Here is a 9,244-nt window from a genome sequence, read left to right on the forward strand (position 1 = left end):
AATGAGATTTTGAGTAACTTTCAGGGGATCAAGGTTTCATTTCAGATTGCCAGGAAGGGTGACTGTCGCAAACGTCTTCTTCAGAAGTTAACTGAGAAGCGCCATAAATTCTTCACATACGACAACAAAACTGAGCGATTGTTCAAAGTCGTCTTGCAAGGTCTCCCCAGTGATGATAAATCACTGGATGAGATTAACCCTCAAAAGGCCGGGACGACAGTTAACTCCTTCAAAGTGCTCGTTCTCAGTAAAGCGTTGACCAAATTTCATGACCCTGGACTTTTCTCAAAGGGGATTAGTAGAGCTTTCTTTTAACATAGGTGCCGCCCCTCCTCGCGTTCATAAATTTCGAAAATGTCTGTGTTTTTCCTTATTTTTCGCTATGATGGCCAAATTTCTTCAGTAATCAAGTGCAATAAAGTTCTGGCGTCATAAAATAAAGTAGATACATGAAATATATCAAGTAGAAATGACTTTGAACGTTTGCAAGTAATCTGATTACTGTAATTACCGATATTGAAAGCTGTATACCTGATCTTAGAGTTATGGTCATATTTCTTAAAATCTGAACACGAAATAAACCAAATTGTGCCAGACAAGAAGGAAAAGTAACACAAAAAACTGTAGACAAATATTTAATCAATATAATGTGTTGATTGGATGAACTGGAATGCTCCAAAAGATACTATTTTGGAGCATTCCAGTTCATCCAAAATATACGTGGGTTCAGGTCTTGAATTCTACCATAGAAGCGAAAGGTAATGTTCACATAAAAATACTCAGAGTACATCCTACTCAGTTCAAGGATATCAAGTGACAAATCGGAAATTTTTCTGCGTGCCCCATTGTGACATTCTAAAATGCGCGAAATGTTCTGAAGTCCAGCTCGTAAGACCTACGCAACAACGGCCTCGAAAATGTTTTCGGCAACTATCAAAACCCTTCATAACAGATCCGTGGATACCTGCCAAGAAATGCTATACCGATCTTTCTGTATTTCAATACACTGAAGGCCATCCAAAACGTTCTTGAGTCCAGGACGTCAGATATACAATCAAGTAGAAGTGCAATGCTTGTTTATAATCAAGCTCAGGGGATCCTGCCTAGTTCAAAGAAGTCAAATGACTTATTTAAAAATATTTTGTGGGTTCCATAATGACATTCTAGAATTCGCGAAATGTTCTGAAGTTCTACTCGTAAGACCTACGCAGCAACGGTCTCCAAAATGTTTCCGGCAGCTATCAAAACCCTTCCCAACAGATCCTTGGATACCTGCCAAGAAACGTTAAACCAGTCATTCTGCATTTCAGTACACTGAAGGCCATCCAAAATGTTCTTGAGTTTAGGTCGTCAGATTTACAATCAAATAGAAGCGCAATGCTTGTTTCAAATCAAGCTCAGGTCATCCTGCTTAGCTCAAAGAAGTCAAATGACTTATTGAAAAAAAATCTGCGTGCGGCATAATGACATTCTAGAATGCGCGAAATAATCTGAAGTTCGGCTTGTAAGGCCTACGCAGTAAAAGCAGCTATTGGTTTTGGAGGCCGTTGTTGTGTAGGTCTTACTTGCAGAACTTCAGAACATTCCACGCATGTTGAGAAAATTATTTTCAGCTTTTTAGTGGAATGTCTTCACTTGTCATAAGACGAGTTTGTACCAGGGACAGAAAAATTCACTTCAACTACACTCAAACAGTTGACATCCAACACACAATCAAGTCGCCCGTCCTTTACTAATTTGAATGCACGAATGAATAGGAATGAATTCCACACTTGATTTTACCTTGACAGGTACGTATTTCGACCTCAACAGTAAGGTCGTCTTCAGTGTCTCGTACTTGACTCGACTCGCGTCAAACTCGTCTTAGGACAAGTGATTCCACGCATTCTAGAAAGTAATTATGGGGTATTACGCTTCTACTTGATTGTAGATCTGACGACCTGTACTCAAGAACGTGTTGGATGGCCTTCAGTGTATTGAAATGCAGAAAGATCGGTATAACGTTTCTTGGCAGTTATCCAAGGATCTTTTGGGAAGGGTTTTGCTATCTGCCGAAAACATTATCGAGGCCGTTGTTGCGTAGGTTTTTCGAACCGAACTTCAGAACATTTCGCGCATTTTAGAATGTCATTATGGCTATGGGGCACGCAGAAAAATTTTCAATAAGTCATTTGATTTCTTTGAACTGGACTGGATTACCAGAGCTTGATTTGAAACAAGCATTGCGCTTTCACTTGATTGTAGATCTGACGACCTGTACTCAAGAACGTTTCGGAAGGCCATCAGTGTATTGAAATGCAGAAAGATCGGTACAGTAGACGTTCGATAACTGCAAGTCATTTAACTGCAATGCTTTTTAACTGCAATTCGATAGTTGCAACAGTTTTGCAGCTATCGGACCGCTAAACTTCAAACTGATGTCAGACTTAATGACAGCTGCATTGGGATGCACATTTAGATGCACTTTTATTGCATCTGACGTCGATTGACAACCGTTTGACGTCTAGAATGCGTTGCAGTTATCGAACGGCATTCGTTAACTGCAAAGTAAACATTTTGCAGTTATCGAACGGCTACTGTATAACGTTTTTGGCAGGTATCCAAGGATCTGTTGTGGAGGATTTTGATAGCTGCCGAAAACATTTTCGAGGCCGTTGTTGCGTAGATCTTACGAGCCGAGCTTCAGAACATTTCGCGCATTCTAGAATGTCACAGTGAAGCACGTAGAAAAATTTCCCATGAGTCACTCCTTGAACTGAGTAGGATGTACTCTGAGTATTTTTATGTGAACATTACCTTTCGCTTCTATGGTAGAATTCAATACCTGAACTCATTGATATTTTGGATAAACTGGAATGCTCCAAAATAGTATCTTCAACACATAAAATTGATTAAATATATGTCTACAGTTTTTTTGTGATATTTTTCCCTCTTGTCTAGCACAATTTGGTTTATTTCGTGATCAGATTTTAAGAAATATGACCATAACTCTAAGATCAGGTATATGGCTTTCAATATCTGTCATTACAGTAATCAGATTACTTGCAAACGTTCAAAATCACTTCTACTTGATATATTTCATGTATCTACTTTATTTTATGACGCCAGAACTTTATTGCACTTGATTACTGAAGAAATTTGGCCATCATAGCAAAAAATAAGGAAAAAACACAGACATTTTCGAAACTCATGAACGCGGGAAGCGTTCACCTATGTCAAAAGAAAGCCCTACTAATCCCCTTTGAGAAAAGTCCGGGGTCATGAAATTTGGTCAACGCTTTACTGAGAACGAGCACTATGAAGGAGGTGACTGTCGTCCAGGCCTTTTAAGGGTTAATTATCATAGAGCTGATTGAAATTTATATAAAACGTTATATTGATAGGAATTTTGATGTTGATATTCCTCTCAATACTAAAAGTGATATTGATAATGCTCTCGTATCTTTGACAAATTTAATTGTCGAAGCCAGAGGCATTGCAATTCCTAAATGTGAAATTAAATTCAACTCCATTATTATTGACGACGATCTTCAGCTATTGATCCGTCTTTTAAAAAAGTGAGGCGAAGGCAATACCAAAGAACTCGCGATCCCGCGTTGGAAGTTATTTGGCGTGATTTGTAAAATGGAATTAAAAAACATTTCGCTATTCTGAGATATACCAACTTTGAGAATAATGTTTCGAAGTTGGATCCCATGGGATAGCAGTTTGAAACCCTTTTTGAAATGAACGAAAATTCTTAAACCCCAAAACTTCAAAAGCCAATTCCAGCGCTTAAAGAGGAAAATAAAATGTTATTAACAAAAGGCGAAAAGGCTCAAAAACTCAGCAGTTCGAGAGTGTCCATAATTTTAGTCTGGGTCTCATTAGTCCGATTGAGGATCAGGTTACACAAAGCTTCGAAGACTTTCTCAATCAAGGGAATGTTTATGACCCTTCGTTGGGAACTAATTTGGATGAAGTGAGATCTATTACTAGAAAATTTAAAAATATGAAAGCCCCGGGTGATGATGGAATTTTCTACATACTTATCAAAAAACTTCCTGAGAGCTCTCTATCCTTTTTAGTTAATTTATTTAACAAATGTTTTCAATTGGCATACTTTCCAGATAAATGGAAAAACGCCAAAGTTGTTCCAATTTTGAAGCCGGACAAAAATCCAGCTGAGGCTTGTAGTAATGGCCCAATCAGTTTGCTTTCTTCAATAAGCAAACTGTTTGAAAAGAATATTTTAAATAGAATTATGGTTCATATTAATGACAATTCTATTTTTGCTGAAGAGCAATTTGGTTTTCGCCGTGGGCATTCAACCACTCATCAGTTATTAAGAGTTACGAACTTAATTCGGCTCAACAAATCTGAAGGATATTCGACTGGAGTTGCTCTTCTTGATATAGAGAAAGCATTTGACAGTGTTTGGCATGAAGGTTTGATTGTAAAATTGATGAATTTTTATTTTCCTCTGTACATTATTAAACTGATCCAAAATTATTTATCAGATCGCTCATCAGATCGCTCACTCACCGCTCACTGCAGAATTCTAAATCTTATAGATTACCTGTAAGAGCTGGTGTACCACAAGGCAGCATACTGGGACCCATATTGTACAACATTTTTACTTCTGACTTACCTGATTTACCACCAGGGTGTCAAAAATCTTTGTTTGCAGATGAAACGGGCCTTTCAGCCAAAGGGCGAAGCCTTCGTGTCATTTGTAGTAGATTGCAAAAAAGTTTGGATATTTTCCCACTTACTTGCAAAAATGGCAAATTTCCCCGAATGCTTCCAAAACTCAGCTTATAATTTTCCCACATAAGCCGAGAGCTTCTTATTTGAAACCTTCTAGCAGACATATTGTCACTAAGAATGGGGTTCCAATTAATTGGTCTAGCGAAGCCAAATATTTAGGACTTCTGCTGGACCAAAAATTAACTTTTAAAAATCACATTGAAGGCCTTCAAGCCACTTATAAACAAAAAATCGAAACTTTGTCTTAAGAACACATTTTTGATCGGAGTTGAACTTAATCTGTAGATTAAAAAAACACATTAATAAATATAAAAAAAACATATTTTTGATTTACAAACAAATTTTTAGACCAGCCATGTTATGTGATGTGCCAATGTGGACTAGTTGCTGCAATACCAGAAAGAAGGCACTCCAGAGGATTCAATATAAAATTTTTAAAATGATTCTGAAGTTGCCTCCGTGGTATAGTACCAATGAACTTCATAGAATTTCTAATATTGAGACATTGCAACAAACGTGTAATTTAAAAAATCTTCTATTGCAACGATTAGCTTCTTATTCCCCAAATATAAATAATTATGATATGGAAATGCTAATATCATCTTCCAAACTTAGACGTATATGTTCATGATAGAATTGGAGGCGAAAGTATAGAATTGATAGTTCCGTTAGGATATGGCAGGCATGAAGAATGTTTTTATAGAAGTCGATTTGAAAGCGAGCGGAGGACAATATTTGTGATGGCACATATCACACGACCTTCCTTCTGCCAAGCTCCCGTATGAAGGGGGAGGGAAGAATATCAGTGTGGAAGCTCTCCCTCCCCCTTCATACGGGAGCTTGGCAGAAGGAAGGTCGTGTGATATGTGCCATCACAAATATTGTCCTCCGCTCGCTTTCAAATCAACTTCTATAAAAACATTCTTCATGCCTGCCGTATCCTAACGGAACTATCAATTCTATACTTTCGCCTCTAATTCTATCATGAACATGTACGTCTAAGTTTGGAAGATGATATTAGCATTTCCATATCATTGTAAATCGTTCAACTTCACGTAGAAGTAACACACACAAAATCATTAATTTAATAAATAATTAAATAATTAGGTAAAGCTTAGTTTAAGTTGAAAACATTGTAATTTCTTCTTGGTTCAATTCAACCAAAGGAAAAAACCTAACTGCCAGAGGCAATTAAAATGTATGAATATTAATAAGTAAAAATGTATCATAGCAAATAAGGATGATAGTGTTAAGAAAACAAGGAACACCTAGTCTAAGAGATGAATGCATGTATTAGATAATTAGCCAATAAAATTAGTTAAAAAAAACGTCATATGTCATATCGTGCTTCTAATGGTTTTGTTACTGCATGAAGATGGTCTAGTGGCCTAGAAATTTGAATATCTCGCCATAGGGAGCGCGAATCCTGAATAAAATATGATAAAGGGATATCGAGATACACAGGTTTTCGAGATGTAGAAGCAAAAATGCATGTGAATTGAAGAGACCGTGAAAACCATCGACATAGGATGAGATATCGAGATATAGAACATAGAGACGTTGGCAAATTCCGGTCGATCAGAGATGGTGAGGTCGTCCGCATCAAGATGACTGTCCCCCAGAGTTCGGTAGCTGGGATGGATTTAAGGTGTCGAGAGGTTCCTCCTATTGGTGCCTTATGACTTCTTGGATTACGGAAGGGCTTTTGTAGAGTTTTTCTTTGTAAAGTTGCGACGCACTTACCTTACTCGGATGACCAGGGGGCAGCGTCCAAGGGGAACGGAGGGCATTTCTTCTCGCTTAAACCACCCAATGTCGTAACCGGCAGATAGTTTGTGCGTTAGACACCCCAGCGACATCCAAGGGGACTTGGACGAATTTGGGTTGTTTTCTAAGATTCGTTATTGAAGGTCATAAGATTTTCAGTAGACGGCATCAGAGCACTATTGTGGCATCCAGGAGATATTGGGGAGTGGTTACTCCAAAATAGATCGAAAGACACTTCCTACTTCAAAACAGGGAGAATGGATCGACTCGACTAACAACGATAACGTCGATGACAGTGTCCGAATCACCGTAGAAAAAATAGATGACATTATTGGGCGACACCAGGTCATTATACTCGAAATCTTCCATAATGTTACTCACCTTTTGTGTAATGCCTGGCTACGAACCACAAGGTAGATAGATGTTGACTACACTGACTGAGAGGCTACCAATTCAAAAACTCAAAGGGAATATTCCGAAGGATCCCTATTGCCGATTGTTGGCTCCTACCATAGATCCATGAAGATCCGAAGAAACATGATTGATTTCCTGTATGGTGTTGATCAAAGGGCAACTATCATTCAATAACTCGAGGGTCGGCAGGATGTTCCAATGGTCATTAATAGTACATTGGAGGCAAAAGTTGATCTCTTGAGGAAACGCGAGAATCGGATGGGAAGCTACCAGGCTACCTTGCTCCGAGCTGGTTGAAGGTAGCCATGCTATTAGCGGATGGGGGCCCTCCTTAGCCGTGCGGTAAAACGCGCGGCTACAAAGCAAGGAGCTGGATCAAAATGAAATTGTTATACGGGGTGTCTGAGACGCATACTCTGTTAGGACTTATAGACCGGGTTGATGACCCTGGGATGCATATAAAGCGATCTGACGCACTGTGGTCGAATATCATGAAATCATGGCATTAATAAATAACTCCTTAGGGTTGCCTCACAGAAGTTTGGTGTCTTCCACAATGTTGTTGCATGATAAGTAGGTCTTCATATGGTGATAAAAATATAGTTCGGAACTCTACCGCTAGGGCGGCACTTCAGCTAACTTTTTATATGAGCATGACAGGATGATGGTGTCTTCAGCAAAAATCAAGAATTCAGTATTTTGAGCAACTCTTGAGAAGGAACTATCTTTGAAAAGGCTTTTGATTCTGAGATACAATGCATTTTATGTAAAAAATGTGAGTTTATATCCAAAATTTGATTATTTTTAGTTTAATTTTGTATCTATGTGAAATATTTATTTCCACATATTTTTTCTGCATCTCGGAGAGTAATATTTTACGGCCTACTTTGATTGAATAAGTGACAAGCTTTTCTTCAAACACATGCTGAACTAAATAAATATTAAGGCAATGTGGAAGATTTACGGCAAATTTCTGCAACCAAATTCCCCTCCATTTCATTCTTTACAACCCAAAGATTCTATCCGAGATAAAATCTCGGAGGGATGTGGAGGAAGTGGGAAAATAAACCGATTTTTCTATATATTTTAAATATTTTACAATAATTAAGACACTTTTTAGGTTGTTTGTCGATTAAATTGGGTCAGACCCTACCATATATTACTCTCTGGGATACAGAAAGTTTATGCGAAAATAAATATTAAACATAAAAAAAAATCAAATTTTGGGAATAAAAGCACATTTTTAATAAAACAGGCATTGTATCTCAGAATCAAAAGCCTTTTCAAAGATGGTTCCTTCGCAAAAGTTGCTCATAATACTAAATTATCAAACTGTGCAGGAGACACCATCAACCTGTCATGCTCATATAAAAAGTTAGCTGAAGCGCCCTCCTAGCGGTAGAGTTCCTAACTAAATTTTTTATCACCATGTGAAGGCCTACTTATCAAGCAACAACTTTGTGGAAGACACCAAACTTCTATAAGGCAACCCTAAGGAGTTATTTATGAATGCCATGATTTCATGATATCCGACCACAGTGTGACGGGGCGATACTTCGCTCCCATAAATCAAGGGGCACAGCGTCCAAAATTCACGGGGTTCTTCTGAGAGACAACGACTTTATACATTGCGCTTGCTGTAATGTTTGTAGGCCTGTTATAGCCCCCGGGGGTTGATGGATTCCTCTGCCGTCCATCCCCGGACCCGAGGGGTATTCCCCAGTTTCATTGTGGGATTGTTGGGATGGGATCTTCTCAATCAAGTGAGATTAAACCTTCAATTTGTGTTCAAGTCAAGCGACTTGTCATATTAACATGCCCAATCTAAACATTTTACATTACAATGGTACGCGTGCACTGAACCACTCTGATAAACAACCTAAACTCCTCAGTGAAATTTCAGTGATTCAGGGTGCTTTGTGCTGCTTGGCGCTTGCACCACAGACACAACCATCACGTGTAGATTGCAGGAAAAAAACACGAAAATAGCGTTAGTTAATTTATGATGCTATGTGTGACGTTAGCTCCATTGTTTTCATTATTTCCTTTTCCGTCAACCTAAGGTAAAGTTCTTGAGAGGGCTTAAACAAGAATACGGTCCTGTCCAAAACATTTTCCTCCGAGGATATTCAAGAACTCCCTGGAAATATAATCTTACTCGTATAACCTGCGGTGAAATACAAGAATGATTTCGATTATCAAGGCCTTCAGCAAGGTCGGCTTTGTAACCGCGCATCTTATCACTGAGCTACGGGAGGCCACACTGCGTAATCATATGATAGCCACTACGTGCACACTTTTGTCCCACATTACA

The sequence above is a fragment of the Armigeres subalbatus genome, chromosome 1 (genome assembly GCF_024139115.2).
Source record: "Armigeres subalbatus isolate Guangzhou_Male chromosome 1, GZ_Asu_2, whole genome shotgun sequence".
Lineage (NCBI taxonomy): Eukaryota > Metazoa > Arthropoda > Insecta > Diptera > Culicidae > Armigeres > Armigeres subalbatus.